Raw genomic sequence first — 17,981 nt, forward strand, 5'->3', positions numbered from 1 at the left:
ATGCACCAACATTCGTGTTATAGGGGTCCCAGAAAGAGAAGAGGGGGAGAAAGGACCTGAGAAAATATTTGAAGATTATAGTCAAAAACTTCCCAAGTATGGGAAAGAAATAGCCAGCCAGTCCAGGAAGCACAGAGAGTCGCAGGCAGGAGAAACCCAAGGAGAAACACACTGAGACACATAGTAATCAAACTGACAAAAATTAAAAACAAAGCAAAATCATTAACAGCAACAAAAGAAAAACAACAAATAACATGCAAGGGAACTCCCATAGGTTAACAGCTGATTTCTCAGCAGAAGCTCTACAAGCCAGAAGGGAGTGGCATGATATATTTAAAGTGATGAAAGGGAAGAACCTGCAACCAACATTACTCTACCCAGCAAGGATCTCATTCATATTCAATGGAGAAATCAAAAGCTTTACAAACAAGCAAAAGCTAAGAGAATTCAGCATCACCAAACCAGCTCTACAACAAACGCTAAAGGAACTTCTCTAAGTGGGAAACACAAGAGAAGAAAAGGACCTGCAAAAACAAACATAAAACAAATAAGAAAATGGTCATAGGAACATACATATTGGTAATTACCTAAAACGTGAATGGATTAAATGCTGCAACCAAAACACACAGGCTCCCTGAATGGATAAAAAAACAAGACCTGTATATGTGCTGTCTACAAGAGACCCACTTCAGACCTAGGGACACATACAGACTGAAAGTGAGGGGAGGGAAAAAAGAGATTCCATGCAAATGGAAATCAAAAGAAAGCTAGAGTAGCAATACTCATATCAGATAAAATAGACTTTAAAATAAAGAATGTTACAAGAGACAAGGAAGGACACTACATAATGATCAAGGGATCAATCCAAGAAGAAGATATAACAATTATAAATATATATGCATCCAACATAGGAGCACCTCAATACATAAGGCAAATTGCTAACAGTTATAAAGAGGAAATCGACAGTAACATGATAATAGTGGGGGACTTTAACACTTCACTTACACCAATGGACAGATCATCCAGACAGAAAATTAATAAGGAAACACAAGCATTAAATGACCCAATATACCAGATAGACTTAATTGATATTTATAGGACATTCCATCTGAAAAGAGCAGATTATGCTTTCTTCTCAAGTGCACACAGAGCATTCTCCAGGAGAGATCACATCTTGGGTCACAAATCAAGCCTCAGAAAATTTTAAAAAATTGAAATCACATCAAGCAACTTTTCCAGCCACAATACTATGAGATCAGAAATCAATTTCAGGGAAAAAAACATAAAAACACAACACATGTAGGCTAAACAATACGTTACTAAATAACCAAGAGGTCACTGAAGAAATCAAGGAGGAAATAAAAAAAATATCTGGAGACAAATGACAATGAAAACACAATGATCCAAAACCTATGGGATGCAGCAAAAGCAGTTCTAGGACGGACGTTTATAGCAATACAAGCCTATCTCAAGAAACAAGAAAAATCTCAGATAAACAATCTAACCTTACACCTAAAGGAACTAGAGAAAGAAGAACAAACATAACCCAAAGTTAGCAGAAGGAAAGAAATCACAAAGACCAGAGGAGAAATACATGAAATAGAAACAAAGAAAACAATAGCAAAGATCAATAAAACTAAAAGCTGGTTCTTTGAGAAGATAAACAAAATTGATAAACCTTTAGCCAGACTCATCAAGAAAAAGAGGGAGAGGACTCAATAAAATTAGAAATGAAAAAGGACAATTTACAATGGACACTACAGAAATAAAAAGCATCATAAGAGACTACTATAAGCAACTCTATGCCAATGAAATGGACAACCTGGAAGAATTGGACAAATTCTTAGGAAGGTATAACCTTCCAAGACTGAACCAGGAAGAAATAAAAAATATGAACAGACCAATCACAAGTAATGAAGTTGAAACTGTGATTAAAAATCTTCCAACAAACAAAGCCCAGGGCCAGATGGCTTCACAGGTGAATTTTATCAAACATTTAGATGAGAGCTAACACCCATCCTTCTCAAAATCGTCCAAAAAATTGCAGAGGAAGCAACACTCCCAAACTCATTCTAGGAGGCTACCATCACCCTGATACCAAAACCAGACAAAGATACTACAAAAAAAGAAAGTTACAGACCAATATCACTGATGAATACAGATGCAAAAATCCTCAACAAAATACTAGCAAACAGAATTCAACAACACATTAAAAGCATCATAAACCACAATCAAGTGGGATTTATCCCAGGGATGCAAGGATTATTCAGTATACACAAATCAATCAATGTGTTACACCATATTAACAAATTGAGGAATAAAAACCGTATGATCGTCTCAATAAGTCTGGGGTTAAGAGATGAATCTGGGTTGCAGATATAGATTTGGGACCCACTGACATGTAGGTAACTAAACTATGGGACTTGATGAGATGGCATGGAGAGAAAGTGTAGCTAGAGAGATAAAGGGACCCAAAACAGGACCCTGAGGTACCAACAGGGAGAGACCAGGATGATGAGGACCCAGAGAGGGAAACTGAGGCAGAATGACAAATACAGTAAGAAGGAAACAAGGAGTGTGAAACCTCAGAAGCCAAGAGACTTTCTCTAAAGAGGGAGTCATCAACCGTATCAAAATAAGTTTTTCTTGCCAGGTAGCAAGAAAACTTGCATTTTTGTTGGGGAGTTAGTGTCTTAGTTCCAGCCCAATAGGTTTCTCCTCAACTGCCATCTTGTATAATTTGTAGTGGCTCCTTAGAGTTCTGTGATAAGAAGTATTCTGGTGCCTTACTTAGCTTGGCAGGAAAGCCTGCTGTGATCAGTTGGTGATACGTGTGTGAGAAGTTGGGGCAAGAGTTGTGTGTATGTTATGACCCTGCCCAATGCAAAGGAAAGACATGAGTTATGACAATCTTGGGGACTTTTGTAAGTCACAGGAGGTAAACGGTGGCTAGGGCAACCCATCAAATCACATGCCAAAAGTCAAATCCATCTTTGTGTAAGAATCATCCTTCAGTGGAAGCAGGACCGTCTCTGAAAGACGGACACGCAGAGAGCCAGAGACAAGAAGTGGGGACTGTAATTTAACCACCAGTGAGGCATCAGGGGCTTTGGAGTCTGACATCTAGGTTCAACTCTCAGCTCTGCCACTTGCTATGATGATGTGGGTAAGGTCACCTAAACTTCCTGAGCCTTATTTTCTCATCTACTCAGTGGTATTAATAGAGTTGTGAGGCTAGAGCAGTATATAAGCCCAAGTCCCTGGGGGACTCTAAGGCGAGATCTGTTTGTTGAGGGGCCAGGGTGACATCTTTTTTTAAATTTTATTTTATTTATTTATTTTTTTGCGGTAAGCGGGCCTCTCACTGTTGTGGCCTCTCCCGTTGCGGAGCACAGGCTCCGGACGCGCAGGCTCAGCGGCCATGGCTCACGGGCCCAGCCGTTCCGTGGCATGTGGGATCTTCCCAGACCGGGGCACGAACCCGTGTCCCCTGCATCAGCAGGTGGACTCTCTACCACTGCGCCACCAGGGAAGCCCCAGGGTGACATCTTTAATTTGGGTTTTCTATGACAGAGTGAGAAGCCACAGTACCCTCCATATAGAGAGTCTTAGACATGACAAGTTCTCAGTAAATGATCAGACTTGGGTTGCAATGTCATTGAGTTCATGCTATCGTGACATATGTTATCAGATTTTGTTAGATAGCAATCTCTTATTAAAGGTATAACAACAAAGTGTGTGATGATTTTCCCATACTCCTGGGTTTTTAGGCGGGCACCGTGTTGACACTAGTGGATCACTACCGGCTGTTGGATCTCTGTTGCTCAGATCAGGGTAATGGGTAGAGAGGCTGAGGTGAAGAAGCTTAAAGAAGGGGAGGCGTATTTCTCTGCATGAGGCAGCATACAGAGCAGTACATTGTAGGGGGTGGGGTGTGGAAATTACCTAGAAAGCTGCAGAAGGGGGTTGAAGAGAAGGGGAAAGTGAGAGGTGTGGTCAGCATGGGCTGAACTGCTTGAAGACAGGAGAGATCATTGAACAGCTACCAGGAAGAAAGAGATGCTGGGAAAAGAGATGTCTAAGAAGCTGTTTTAGGAGGATTTTGCAGGGTGTGTGGTACAAATCCTCCTTGCCACCTCAAGGGTTATTCAGCCCAATTGTACATTGCTTTTCAACATTTTTTGGAATTGTGTTTTGTGTGTGCGCGCGTGTGTGTGTTAATAACTTTGTAGTGAGCCTGTCCTCAAAGCGGCCCAGTTTTGTTTAGGTTTCATGGGTGATAAGGTGCCTTCATACTCACCTTCTGCGTTGACCTTCATATCACACACCTGTGGTAAAAATTCATCAGGTTTTAGTTTTAAATTGTTTCCCATCCGAACAAGGGGAGAGGAAGTCTTACGCTGTGTCATTGAGTTTTTGATTGGCAAGCTGTACGCTACACTCAGCTTCCCTGACTCTCAGACCAGTGGCTCGTCTTCTGCCTTCCTTCCATCCTCCCCTTTTTTCTCTCCTTCTCTTTCCCTTTCTCCCTCTCCTCCTGCCCTCTCCTCTCCCTTTTCTCGCTCTCCATGTGTTAATATTAGCAGTGAACCACAAGCAAGAGACATTCCCTAACCTGCCACCAAGCTCTTACTTGAAAGTTTTTAGTCCTGAAGAGTCCAAAGCAGTGTCTTCTGGGAAACAAGAAGGCCTATGTTTGGTGCTTAAAAGTGTGACAACCCCAGAGGACTGGCATCCTCAGTTTCCTGGGGAAAGGCTCATGAATACCAGGCAGCCCTGATGGCGGGTGTGCATCTCGGCACTTTGCCTTTGGCAGGAAGAGGATCCAGACCACGTAGGGGTTTGAGAACTCGCCTGGGCCAAGCAGGGTTTGAATAACCCAGAGACACGGAGGCCATCTTACCGGGTCCTGTGCTGCCGCCTTACTTCGGATCACGACACCCAGGCCTGGGAGAGTGGCCTGCGCTGTCCCCCGGGCCGCACATGCCTGCTCTCGTCCCCTCTCCTTGAGCTTCTGGAAGAGCCCAGTGGTGTGTACTTTGGCTAAGAAAAATCCTGTTGCCTTCCAAGCGGATGCTTTGTTGTTTCTGTTACACAAACATCTGAAAAATCAGCATTTCCCACTCAGCCTTGAGCCAGAATTGACTGCTGTCTCCGTGTAATAAAGCAGCGTGTTTCGCTCCCCTCTTCTAATTGGAAGACAGAAAGTCTCAACAGACAGAGAGAATGTGTTTATTGATCGAGCTTCATCCCAGAAACCAGACTGCACCACAGGGACTGAGCAGAGAGACAGCGAGCGAGCGAAAAGGCTGATTTTTTAAATACTCTGCAAATGCTCCTTAGCTGTATTAATGAGCAGGGGCCGGTGAGGTACATTAAGCCCTCGTGTGAATGGAATGAGCGAAGGCGGAGTGTAGCATTTCATAATGACCTGCAAATTCCCTGGTATGTGGAAGGGGAAAGAACTACTCATTTCCTGAGTGGCTCATCCTCTCTTGCTGATTTCGAAACGCACTGGTTCCCCAAATGCAGAGTTAATAAAACTCTCATGAATGCAGAAATAAGCCTTGTATGCTTGCAGGGGAAACAGGAATTCTTCAATGCGATCTCGAAAGGCACTGCAGAGGGATGGAATCTGGGGCAGCACATCTGGGAAGAAGCCCAGAGGAGATTTTCCCCTGGCCCTTGACATGAAGCCTGGAAGCAGGAAGGATAAGTCTTTTCCTTATCCTGTCCTGCTCCCTTGCTGTCCTGGTCCTACCTGCTCACTGTTGCAAAATAGGCTGGCGATTGGCTGGGCCTGGCCTCCGGGCCCCTCTGTGGCCGCTTGGCCATTTCCCCACCCAGAATGAGCTTGCAGAGGCTCGCAGGGGGCTGAGCCTTTGGCAGAGCTCACCACTGTTCCCGTCCAGCAGTTTTTGGAAAGCAGAGGCTGGCTCCTGGCCTGGGGGCTGCCGACTCCCCTCACCTGTAACAGTTGCCATCTTTTTTTTTTCTTTTTTTTTTTTTTTGTGGTACGCGGGCCTCTCACTGTCGTGGCCTCTCCCGTTGCGGAGCACAGGCTCCGGACGCGCAGGCTCAGCGGCCATGGCTCACGGGCCCAGCCGCTCCACGGCATGTGGGATCCTCCCGGACCGGGGCACGAACCTGCGTCCCCTGCACCGGCAGGCGGACTCTCAACCACTGCGCCACCGGGGAAGCGCAACAGCTGCCTTTTTATTCGCCGTGCCCGGTACCATCAATTTGCCATCCTCACAGACAAACCTCTGGGGTCGCTTCTCCAGCTGCAGAACAACTGCGGCAAGATCTGAGCCTTGCTCCCATCGTGAACATGAGCAGCCTTGACTGACCCTGAACTTGTCACACGAATGGTCAGCCATTGTCAAGGAGTGTCTGTCTCCTTCTGAAGCTGTCCCTGGTTCGTGAGAACAGTGTGAGAGCCAAGAATCTAAGAGAATTTGGGGGAGAGAAGGGGGGAAGAAAGAAGAAACAGCCTGAGGCGTGAAGCTGGGGGATGTAGCTTCCAATCCCAGTTTTACTGCTTGCTGCCAGCAAGTTCCCCCGACCTTCCTTAGCCCCATATCCTCAGCCATAGCATGGGGATGATACTGATTCATATCATCAGAGGAAAGATGGACTGGGACAGCACGGAAAGCGTGGACCCTGACATGGACCACATATTAAAATCCGTTTCTTCCATCCACCCCTCACCAGAAATTTTTGATCACTGAGCACTTACTAGGCATTCTATAAGTATCTGAAAAACTGAAAGAAAAGTGATTTGAACAAATCAGTGAATGTGTAATTTAAAGACACTGAGAAATCAGGCTAAATATTATAGTGGGTTAAGCCCTGAACCAAAACTCAGAAGCTCTTGTTTTGAGTTCTAGCTCTGAGATTTAGCTGAGGGAAACTGTAGAAGAAATTTGATTATGTAAATATTTATCTAGCTTTCTTTTTCTTGTATTTTTTCTCGTGATATTTTTTATTGTGGCAAAATATATGTAAAGTAGCATTTACCATTTTATTTTATTTCTTCAGCAAAACCAATTGTGATAATTTATTATAAATGAAAAATTCTTTGAATTTTTTAGTCATTGAAAACTTTTGTTTTGCCTTCCAGCACATTTACCATTCTAATCATTTTAAGTGTATAATTTAGTGGCATAAAGTACATTCAGAGTGTTGTACAACCATCATCACCATCTCCTTCTAAAACTTTTTTATCACCCCCAATAGGGACTCCATTAAGCAACAGCTCCCCATTTCCCTCAGGCCCTGGTAACCTCTATTTTCTGTCTCTTTATCTACCTATTCTAGATATTTCATATACATGGAATTGTATAGCATTTGTCCTCTGTGTCTGGCTTATTTCACTTAGCATAATGTTTTCAAGGTTCATCCATGTAGTAGCATGATTCAGAACGTCATTCCTTCTGTGGCCGAAGAATATTCCCTTGTGTGTCTAGACCACATTTTGTTTATCCATTCATCTGTTTAGGACACTTTCCATTTTGACTGTTACGAATCATGCTGCATTGAACACTGGTTTACAGGTATCTGCATCCCTGCTTTCAGTTATTTTTGGATATATACGTAGGAATGGAATTCCTGGGTCTTTTGGTAATTCTACGAGTCAACTCAAAGGAGAATTCTCCCCTCTTCACTCTGGTGAGAGGCAGTGGGCTTAGGATCCTCCAGGAGATGTCTGAGGGAGAACAGCAGATACTCACAGACTGGAAGGAAGGGACGTGGAGAGGCCCTGTCCCTGCTGGTCTCCTGCGTCCCCACTCTTAATTCTTTGTACCTAGAAAGAAAATGCTCCAACTTGGGAGGAGAAGAAAAACGAGTACGAAGTTTTTTTTAAAAATCCCCTTGATTAGCCTTAAGGTGAAGCAGCCTTCCTGGCAGAGCAGAAGCACTTTGGGTGTGATCAGTTCAGCGAGCCTCACTCAGTTCAGTGAGGCTGAGTCTTCTGGGTCCCAGATGACAATGACAGCCCTGGTTAGAGGGAGGGGCAGAGCACCTACTCTCACAGGCAGCAGCGGAAAATCCTCTGATTTGGCACCTTTGCAGCCAGGCAGGGGTTTGGTGGTGCAAAGAGGAGGATACGCCCTCTTACCATGACGCTGCATAGCACCAGGCCAAGGGCAGCTAGACGTCCAAAGTCCTTGAGGCAAAGTCAAGAATTTCTCCACCAGGTGCTAAAAAGGAGGCTCAGCTTAGCACGGACCTAGGCTGCTGCTCTGAGGTATCTGTAGGTGGAGGAACCTTCCTGCCAGAAAAGGCCAGAGGCCACTTGCAGTAGAAAATTGTATTTGGTATCTTCAGAAACAATAGAAGAAATTTAAGCATCGGCCTGAGAGCCCATTTGGTGAGCTCTTGGTACCAAAAAGGAGAGAGAGAGAGAGAGAGAGAGAGAGAAAGATGAGAAAGGGTAATGGAAGAGAAGCATTGGATCCCAGTCAGTCCCCTGGCTTAAAGGATGCCGTCTCTTTGCCCAAATGTGACTCCAGGCTGTACGACAGGCTCTGAGTGCCAGGAAGCTGAAGCAGTATGCTGTGTTTTTTTTACCCCTCTACCTTGCCAGATGTCCTTGAAGGAAGCTCTCCCCTAACCCGTAAACAACCAAGACTAATAGAATAACTCTGGCAAACGTTGTTGGCAGAAATCTCCACCATCTCAAGTGTCAGGCCGTAAGGAGGGACCCAGTTCCCCTGTTACACAAGCAAAGTGTTGGCAGGCCACAGAGAGGAAAAAAAGCCATGGCAAAAATGTGTACTTTGTGGGGGAAAATCTCCAGTTGAGCCATATTGTTTTTATTGTCTCTGGAAAAATCTTTCTATTCCATGTTTCCAACTGGAAGACATTTGAGACGCTGTTCTTTCTACCAGAAAAACAGGGATAATCAGATCTGCTTCCTGCACGAAGGAAAACATGCTGAGAGCCAGGGAAAGGAAAGGTCGCTCTGCTCAGACCTGATCTTCCCCCAGCATTGCTGTCTGTTGGGAGCAGAGTGTAGGCAGAGCGTGTAAAGACGTCCAGGTCATTCTTTCTCCAGGCGTTGTGTCAACAGCATGTCCTCCCAGCCCTGGCGGAAGCAGTGTTCACTTAATAATGTTGGTGTATCCCCTGCCCTGTGAAGAGCACAAGTCCCTATAGCTGGCATCTAACATTAGCCATGGGGCAGCACAGGACTGTGGGTAGTGGCCCAGGCTCCAGAGGTGGACTGCCTGGGGTTGAGTGGCTCCACTACTCCCTCGCAGTGGGACTTGGGGCAAGTGACTCAACTCGCTGTGCCTTGATTTCCTTCTGCCATGACACTGTAGCCAAGTAGTTAATAGTGAAGGCTCAGAGCTAGGGTGCCTGGGTTTGAATCCTCCATTTACTGGCTGTGCAACCATGGGCAAAATTTACTTCCTTGCTCTGGGTGACATTTTCTCATCTGTAGGAAAGGGATTGTGTTAGGGTGGCTGGGAGCCTCGGATGAGCTAATATGGGCGAGTGCCGAGAATGGTCTGCAGCAGAGACTGAGGGGCCAGGGCTCAAGTCCTCCTCGACTTTGTCCGGCCCCCTCTCTCCCTGCAGTCTGGCCACTCCTGTCTCCTTCCAGCCTTGGAACAGGCTGGGGTTTCTCCTGCCTAAGGACCTTTCCCCAGGCTGTCCGCGGCACCTGTCCACTGATTTGCAACTTCACTTTTGCCTTCAGCTCTCAGCTCCCACATCACCAGGAAGGTTTTCCATGAACCCCTGGACAAGATCAGAAGCAATGCCCCCCCATTTCACGCATTTCCCTTTATCCTGTTTATCACAGTTTTAATCATTTAATTTGTCAATGGATTGGCCCAGCGTCAACGTTAGAATGTAAACTTGCTTCTTCACCTTTGCATCTCAGCATCTGGTACATAGCTCATGCCAGGCATTTGTGGAATGACCATGTGAGTGAGTGAGTGAGTGAGTGAGTGAATGGAGAAATGTACCCTTCCCTTGAGCTGGCCTCCCACCTTCCTGTCTAAGAATGAGAATTAGGTTGTCATGGAGCTAAGTGTAAACCCACTCTGATTGTTTGCAAAGACAAGTGCTAACAGTGGAGTTGCTTTGGCATCAGGAAGCAGGCACCAGTGACGCTCTGAGACACACGTGGTATACTCAGGTGCTCGTGAACCCGCAGGGGACATACGGATGGTCTGGGATTCGAGGGGCCAGTGGGCTGGAGTGACTAAGAGTGCGGGCTCCTCAGTCACACTGCTTGGGCTGGAATCAGCTCCAGCCTCACTAGCTGTGTGATCTTGGTCAAATGTGTGCCTTGATTTTGTTCTCATTGATAAAATGCTTCCTGGGGTCACTGTGAATTAAAACCAAGTTCAGGTATACAAAGCACATGCTATGTCCTCCATAAACGCTACTGATTTTTTTTTTTTTAATTTAGGTATTATTTTTCAGATAGTCATAACCAAATCCTAGGGACAAAAAAAATCTTACTTTTCTGAATCCTGCTCTCCTTCAATGTGTTAGGGTCCTGACTCTAGCTGAGTGGAGCCATGTAAATGTCTGTGCTCAGGATAGCTTGGCGGTGTTAATCCAGGCGTTCGTGACCCCTTTACGTATGTTTACCGTAGTTACTGGAAAAAATGTAAACAGGCACAGTGATTTTGAGAGGCAGGCTTTGGCGTCCACAGCCACATGGAGCAGGCAACTAAAAATTCAGCCCATCCAGGTGAATGTGCCTGGTGCCTCGAGGGCCTCATTTAAATGCATGCGTACGTCTTCAGACCGCACTTTTCCCTCCAGGGCTGCATAACTAAGCCCATTTCATCGTGATCTGCCTGGACCTTTGGCTAAAGACTGGATATTTCAAACTGTGGACCACTATGAAAAGGTGTTGTTTTCTTTCTGCCAACATCAACAGTTCTTCAGCCTATTATCAGTGGAATTATTTTCCATTGTTCCTTTACCACCATATCTGTTTTCTAGAGAGAACAGCCTAATTTACCCAGTCTGCTAATGACCTGTGTGCAGCCTAAAGAGGAGGGGCCCTTTCAGTCCCTGACCTCCCAGGAACCCCGCCAGCAATGCGCTTCTTTGAGTGGAGACTGCAGGGTAGCTGGTGGTGTTCTCACCAACTAATTGCACCTCTGAGTCACCTGAGCCAAAAGAGTGTCTGGACGGTGCCTGGAAGACTAATAACGTTCATTACTGTCGTGAGTGTTCCATGTTGGTCTGCCATTGGTGGTGCGCGATCAGCAGTTTTTGATTAATTGCTCCATAAGGTGCGTCCATGTACGGATTAAATGCTGTGGCGTGGGAAGGCATTTTGATGGAGAAATTACTCAGTTTTCCCAAGCTTGCTTATTCCAAAAATATGTATCGAGTGTCAGCTATGTCCCAGGGACTGTTCTAGTCTCTGATTACTCAGTGATGGACGAGATAAGCCAGATCTCTGCTCCCAAGCAGCCTACACTCTAAACACGGACGGGGATAATAAATAAACTAATTGAAATAAATAAGCCAAAAGATCATTGCAGGTGTGGTACATGTTAAGCATTTGAAGAAACTGGATGACACAGTGGGGAACCGCTGAGGTTAGGAGCAACTGCATTGGTGGTGAGAACTATATGGCAGAAAGGAAAAGGAGGATCTGGGGAAAGAGGGTTGTAGGCAGGGGAAGAGTAAGCTCAAAGGCCTTGAAGACAAAAATGAACTTGGCCCTGTGAGAGAGACCAGGAGCCTACCTTTGTGGCTGATGTCTAGTGAACAGAGGGAGGCAGGAAAGAGCTAGGTCATGCAGAGCCTAGTAGGCCCTGTTCAGGAGTTGGGATTTAATCATGAATGTAGGGAAGTATTGTGGGTTTTGAATAAGGATGCAACATGACCTCATTGAAACCTTTAACAGACCACTCTGGCTGCTGTCATATCCTGACAAGGGGCTCATGCACACATTCAGATCCGTTTTTTCATCCCTTATCATCTTCTAAAGAATGACATAGAAATGAACTACTTTCCCTCTTACTTTGGAATAATTATTTGGTACCCTGATATTACCCAGTCGCTATAAAGACCATGTGCTTATGCTTTCAAAGCTGCTGCGTTTTCCTGGCTTAGGTTTAGAAATATATTTGACTTCCTTTATCATTTAAAAGCCACCCCTGGATGTGGGATAATCCCATTAATTCCTGTGGGAATTTGAGGAGTTTTGTGCAAAGCATCAAGTAGAGAAAACTGATACAAGCAGTAAAGGAAAGGTCTACCTAAAATAGATCGTGCCTGCAAAGACATTTCTCAGCTAGTTCATCCTGGTGGTTCTTAGTAGAAAGGAATCAAACAAATGCAGGATCATAGTAGGATGGGTCATGAGTTTTCTCTTTCTGGAGCCCGGAGAGAATTGGGTAGAAGAGAAGTGGATTTAACTCCCAACAACAAGAATGGTTTCTTATGAATGAGTGTTTTTAGAGATGATGTCTGGATAATGGACATCTGAATGTCCATTAATGGTGTCTGGATAATGGACATCTGAATGTTTGGTCACCCATAGGCTGGAAGGTCTGAGCTCCAGTGGCTCTGCCCATCTGGTCCATCACTGTGCCTAGCAGTTAATAGGTGCTCAATAAATGCCTACTGAGAATGGATGGATTTCTCTGTATTAAGTAGTTTGGCAGGAGATGATGGCAAGACCATTTGCCCTGCAGTGGTTGGAAAGAACATATATATATGTTCATATATATATATATATATAAAAAATATATATATATATGTTCATATATATATATAATATATATAATATATATGAACATATATATATGAATCCTCTTCTGCTCACAGCGTCCAAGATATGACTTGTAAGTGACAGACAAATGGCACATAGAAGAGTGGCTCATTGGAGATGAAGATGTTAGACCCTGAGAGGTGGGGGTGTGGATGGGTTGCCACACAAAAAGCAGGGGTTGGACGGAGTGCAAGTCCATGAGTCAGATACCCAAATCTCTGATGCATGAGGAGGAATGACCAGCATACGACAGTGACAAGGTCGGGGTGGAGCAGGAGGGTGGCACAGTCTCAAAGGATCACAGCTTTTTGCAGCTTCTATGGGGTTGAATTGTCATGAGCTGTTTGCCAGGCTTTCTGTCCACTAGACTATAAGCTCCTTGAGGGTAGCGACAGCACCTTATCCACTGTTGCATCCCCTGTGCTTAGAATGTGATAGGCAGTCAATATGACTTTGCTGGACTAAAAAAAAAAAGTACGCCTTCCTGGTATGCTCTCCTGGAAAACTCCTTCCTGTTTCACCAACTCCTGGTCAACCCTAGCAGTGAGGTGTTCAACTCCGCATTTCTCAGTGCCTCTTTAAACAGCCCTTTCCTCACCATTTGTGGCTGCTTATTTTTGTGACTCTCCTGTAAAGCAGCAGGCCCTGGGAGCAGGGATACTGTCCCAGTCATCTCTGTAGTCCTGTGCTTAGCCCATTAAGTGGTATTTAGTAGATGCTATGTACCTTCAGTTAAAAATAAAAGATTTTAAGGACATCCTACATGCTTCCTGTCCTCTAAATTGAAAGAGTTAAGTTGACTTAAGAGTTTTTCTCTGAGAGAAAATGCGGTAAACCGATACGAAGGTGATGTAATTAACAGAATAGAAAGACATATGTTAAGTTGTGAGACACTACAATGATCAGTATTGGTACAGGAGTCATCCTTACACAGTGTGACCCGACCAATGCGTGTACAGTTCTGAAGTGTTAGGAGAGAGGGAGATCAGAGGGTGTATACAGAACCCATAAATGCAGTGAATGGATGGCGGTGGCAGTCTTGAGCTGACTTTGACAAGTGGAGAAATATGGCAGGAGTATGAGTGTGGACTGAGCTCTCCCTGGGGTTCATTGAGAGTGAATTGAGGGATGTGCTCTGATAGCGGCTGAGAGCCAGGGTTCATCTTGAGTAAATCTTTTCACGGTGCCACCAGGAGATGAAAGAACCACTAAGATCACATCTGACTGGTGTCAGTCTCAATAAGCTCACCTGCTTGACACAGAAGGGACATACTCTTCCACTGCTAGTGAATTTGGCTACGTAAACATCCAGCTAAATACATCAGGCACCTGGAAGTACAGCCAAGAAATTGCGAGACGCCCAGGGAGGAAGGGGCTGTTGACCCTGGAGTCAGTCTGATTTCACACTAAACTGACTCCTGCCTGATTCCAATCCGTATACTGGGATTGACAGGTCTAGTTAGGTCAGAGCCCAACCTGGTTTCTACTGGCCACCTCCAAAATTGTTCAAAAGGCCCAGCTGAGATCACCACAGCCCATTCTTACTTACTCTAGGAGATATGCCACCTTCTTTTACTCAGTTAATAAGCACACACTAAACACCCAGTACTAGCTAAGCGTTAGAACTATAGGCATCCTTGCCTGCCCTCATGATGGCGGTGCAGGGTGGGGAGACACCGGCAGGTCTAACCAAGTGTCACGGGGCAGCAGTGCATGGTGGTTCTGCATTTTCACTCTGGACTGATTTAGGCCTGGGTTTCAAATCTCCCCTTCCACCACTTACTAGCTGGGTGATTCCAGGTAATTAAAATACCCGCTCAAAGCCTCAGGCTCTCCATCTGTAGAGTGATGATAATTAGTGCCCTCTAAGGACTCAGTAAAATACTGAGCATGAAAGAATTAGCCCAGTGTCTAGTAATAGTAAATGCTCGATACATCTATCTTCGTCTCTTCCTCCCCATTTTATTATGCCCATTACTGCGCCCATCCGTCCTGTAACCATTCTGATTGCTTCTGTTGTTTTACTCCCACTGCACAGAGGTGGAAGCCAAGTAGAAGAGAGAGCCTGGAGGGTGGGAAGAGAGCTCCTAGAAAGCCTTGGGATAGGCAACTATTAATTTCAGACCTCAGAGAATGAATGGAGTTTCCTTAGGAAAGGAAGGACTATGGAGGTCACCTTGGGCAGAAGAATCAGCGGGAGCTACCCACCTCTGCATCCAACCATTCACTTGTTTTTTCACTTATTCTACTCATATTTATCCCATATCTACATACTGTTATCTGCTCAATATAACCTCCTCAAAGTCCTGTCCCGACACCCTCCAGACAGACTAACCTTATTTGAAAACATCAGAAGGCACAATTTCTAAGGTCCAGTGCATTATGCATTAAATCTGTTCTCAAAAAGTAACCTATCAATTGACTTTTCTTAAATTGGACCGCATTTCAAATGGTCCAGGAAAGCTTACTACAGAAATTCTATGACAGATCTTCTGGTGAAGTAGAAAGTGCTTACATAATATGCAACATCATCAGTCTTACATTTATTTGCTGCTAAATCTAAATATTGGATCCAGTCTCTCTTCTTATCCAAGGTGTGCTGAGACACACGGTTAGCCAGCTGGTTAGCTGTGCCGTGCCGAGCAGAGGAAAGATATGTTTCTACAAGGAGAATGTTGTGTAGAATATGGGGTTTTGACACTCATGTCATGCTTTTTAAATTTGGTTGGCAACATTGGTGCCAGTTTCTTAGAGCGGGCCAATGAAGGACATTAATATGGTTCACTGTAGTTTTATAAATCTGGAAGCCTAAAGCTGGGGGAGGTCATGTGGTGCCAGTGGTGCCACACCAGCAGGGATGAACCGTGGTTCACAGCTTCTGATACGCAGCAGCCAGGACCCTGTGTGGGTGCTGTTGGGACTAAACATTTGGGTTAGTGAAAGTTAACCGCCTGTGCTTGTGAGGAAAGGAGCGTGTGTGTGTGTGTGTGTGTGTGTGTGTGTGCGCGCGTGTGTGTATGCAGCTAATTATAGCTCAGGTTTTCAAAGTTTAATACTGAAGAAAGTGACTAGCTGGGAAAGGATAAATTAAGGGATTTTGAAACATTGAGGAGATTTCTAAAATATTGATTTTGGGCTCATATATTAGACCATCACATAAACAAAATATAAATATAGTCCAGATATAAATGCGTATTTGTCTTTAACATTTTATAGTTTAGATTTCTCATCACTGATGTGTAAATCAGAATATATATATATATTCTGATTTATATATATATATAATATATATAATATATACATTATATATTATATATATATAATATATATATATAATATCAAATATAATCAGAATTTCCATGCAGGAGTATGTAGGGAAGGAGCCCTTTTTGCTGTGTTTCTACTTCGGCCCATAGAAGAATCTTGAGAAAGACAAGGTGATAATTTACCCGTAGGAGTCTTTGGAGAATTTATTAATAAATAGTCATAAAATGGTGTTGATTATCACTTAGACAATAATAGCACATGCCGTGATTATTTCAGAGTGTTATGTTTATGTATTAAAATATTATATTGCCGGTTTCTTGCCCGGTGGGGATAGAGAGTAATCTAGTCTCTCAGGCGGGCTTAACATCTTTAATAATTAGGATACCTCACAATTACGTGGCCCTTCATGGCTTATACGGGACTTAGAACCATATTATTTTATTTATCCCTCATACCAGTCTGTGGCTGGTTAGTTATTACCGTCATTATTTCATAAGTAAGTCTGAAGCTCACACAGGTTAAACCCCAATCAAGGTAGCAGAATAATAATAAGTGGAGCGTTGCTGGCTGACCTGTGTCCTCGTTTCCAATATCTAAATGGGAAGCTAATTTATGAAAAAAACCAAAGACATGCCTTATTCACTGCATCCTCAAACTTCGGCCCAACCTGGCATTTCGCTTCTTCTGTGAACCACTTAGATCTTTCTGTGCCTCAGAAGGGGAGCTCTGCTTCTCTTAGACACAGAGCTCTTCCACCAAATTAAAAGTCAATTTAAAAGAGCAAAGCTACAGAGCTGACACATCTGCTGTTACCATGTTACTTCTCTCAGCTTTGAACCTGGTGATGGACGCCTCGCCCGTGTTCCCTCCCGTTCACTGTTAGTCGCTTTCCCTCATTTGTGCGCATTTATTAGTGAAGATTGGAGGCAGCAGCGGATGCCTGTGTTAAATGAGAGCAGACTGAGGTTGGGTTTTCATTTTTATTTAAAATCCAAGCCGAGTTTATTAAAGATAATTAGGTTTTTGGAATAGTGAAATCACAATCGCCACAGGCCTCTTGCCAACTTAGGTGAGCACGTGTTTCCAGTTACAGAGAGGCAGTGAGCATCTAAAAGGAGCGGGGCATCTCCAGCCACGCCGGGCCTCCTCTCTGTTTTCTGAGCACATTGCGTTCCTTCAACTCAGCTGTTCCCTCTGCCTGGAACATTCTCCAGCTGGAAATTAAAACAGGCGCTTCCTCGTCAGCCACATCTGGAGTGAAATGTCACCTCAAAGAGAACTTCACTGTCCAAGTAATCTAAAGCAGCCAGCCAGTCATGTTTAAAATCCTATCATGATAGAGTAGCATTTGGTGGTTATTTTCGTTGTTGATGTCTTTATTCCTTGTCTTTCCGTCATTAGACACAGGTCTGTAAGAGCAGGGCCTTCGTCTCTCTTGTTCTTCGCTGTGTCCCCAGAACCTCCCTTTATGCCTGGCATTAAATGTTGAATGAAGGGAGGACCTTGAGGATATAGGCCAGATCCATCCTCTTTGATTGCCTGATGTGTTAATTATTGAGTTATTAATATGTAACAAACTCCCTGGAAACTCAGTGGCTTAGGAGGACAACCGTTTCTCGTTATTCACGCAGTGTACGGGTTGAGTGTGAATCAGCTGATCTAGGTTGGGCTCGCCTGGGGCAGCAGCTCTGCTGACACCTGCAGGGCAGCTGGGCTTGGGTGATAGACGCTGGGCCCAGCAGATGCGGCTGTACTTGACACTGTAGGGCTGAGGGTGCAGGTCTGCTGCACAAGTTGCCCATCCAACTTGGATGAACAGGCTACCTGGGACATGTTTTTCTCAATGTAATGGCAGAGGCACAAGAGAGCAAGCAGAAACATATGAGGCCTCTTAAAGCCAGGCTCAGAACTGGCCCACTGGCACTCTTGCACACATTGCCGTTGGTCTGAG

This window comes from Grampus griseus (genome assembly GCF_964374135.1).
Source record: "Grampus griseus genome assembly, chromosome: 10".
Lineage (NCBI taxonomy): Eukaryota > Metazoa > Chordata > Mammalia > Artiodactyla > Delphinidae > Grampus > Grampus griseus.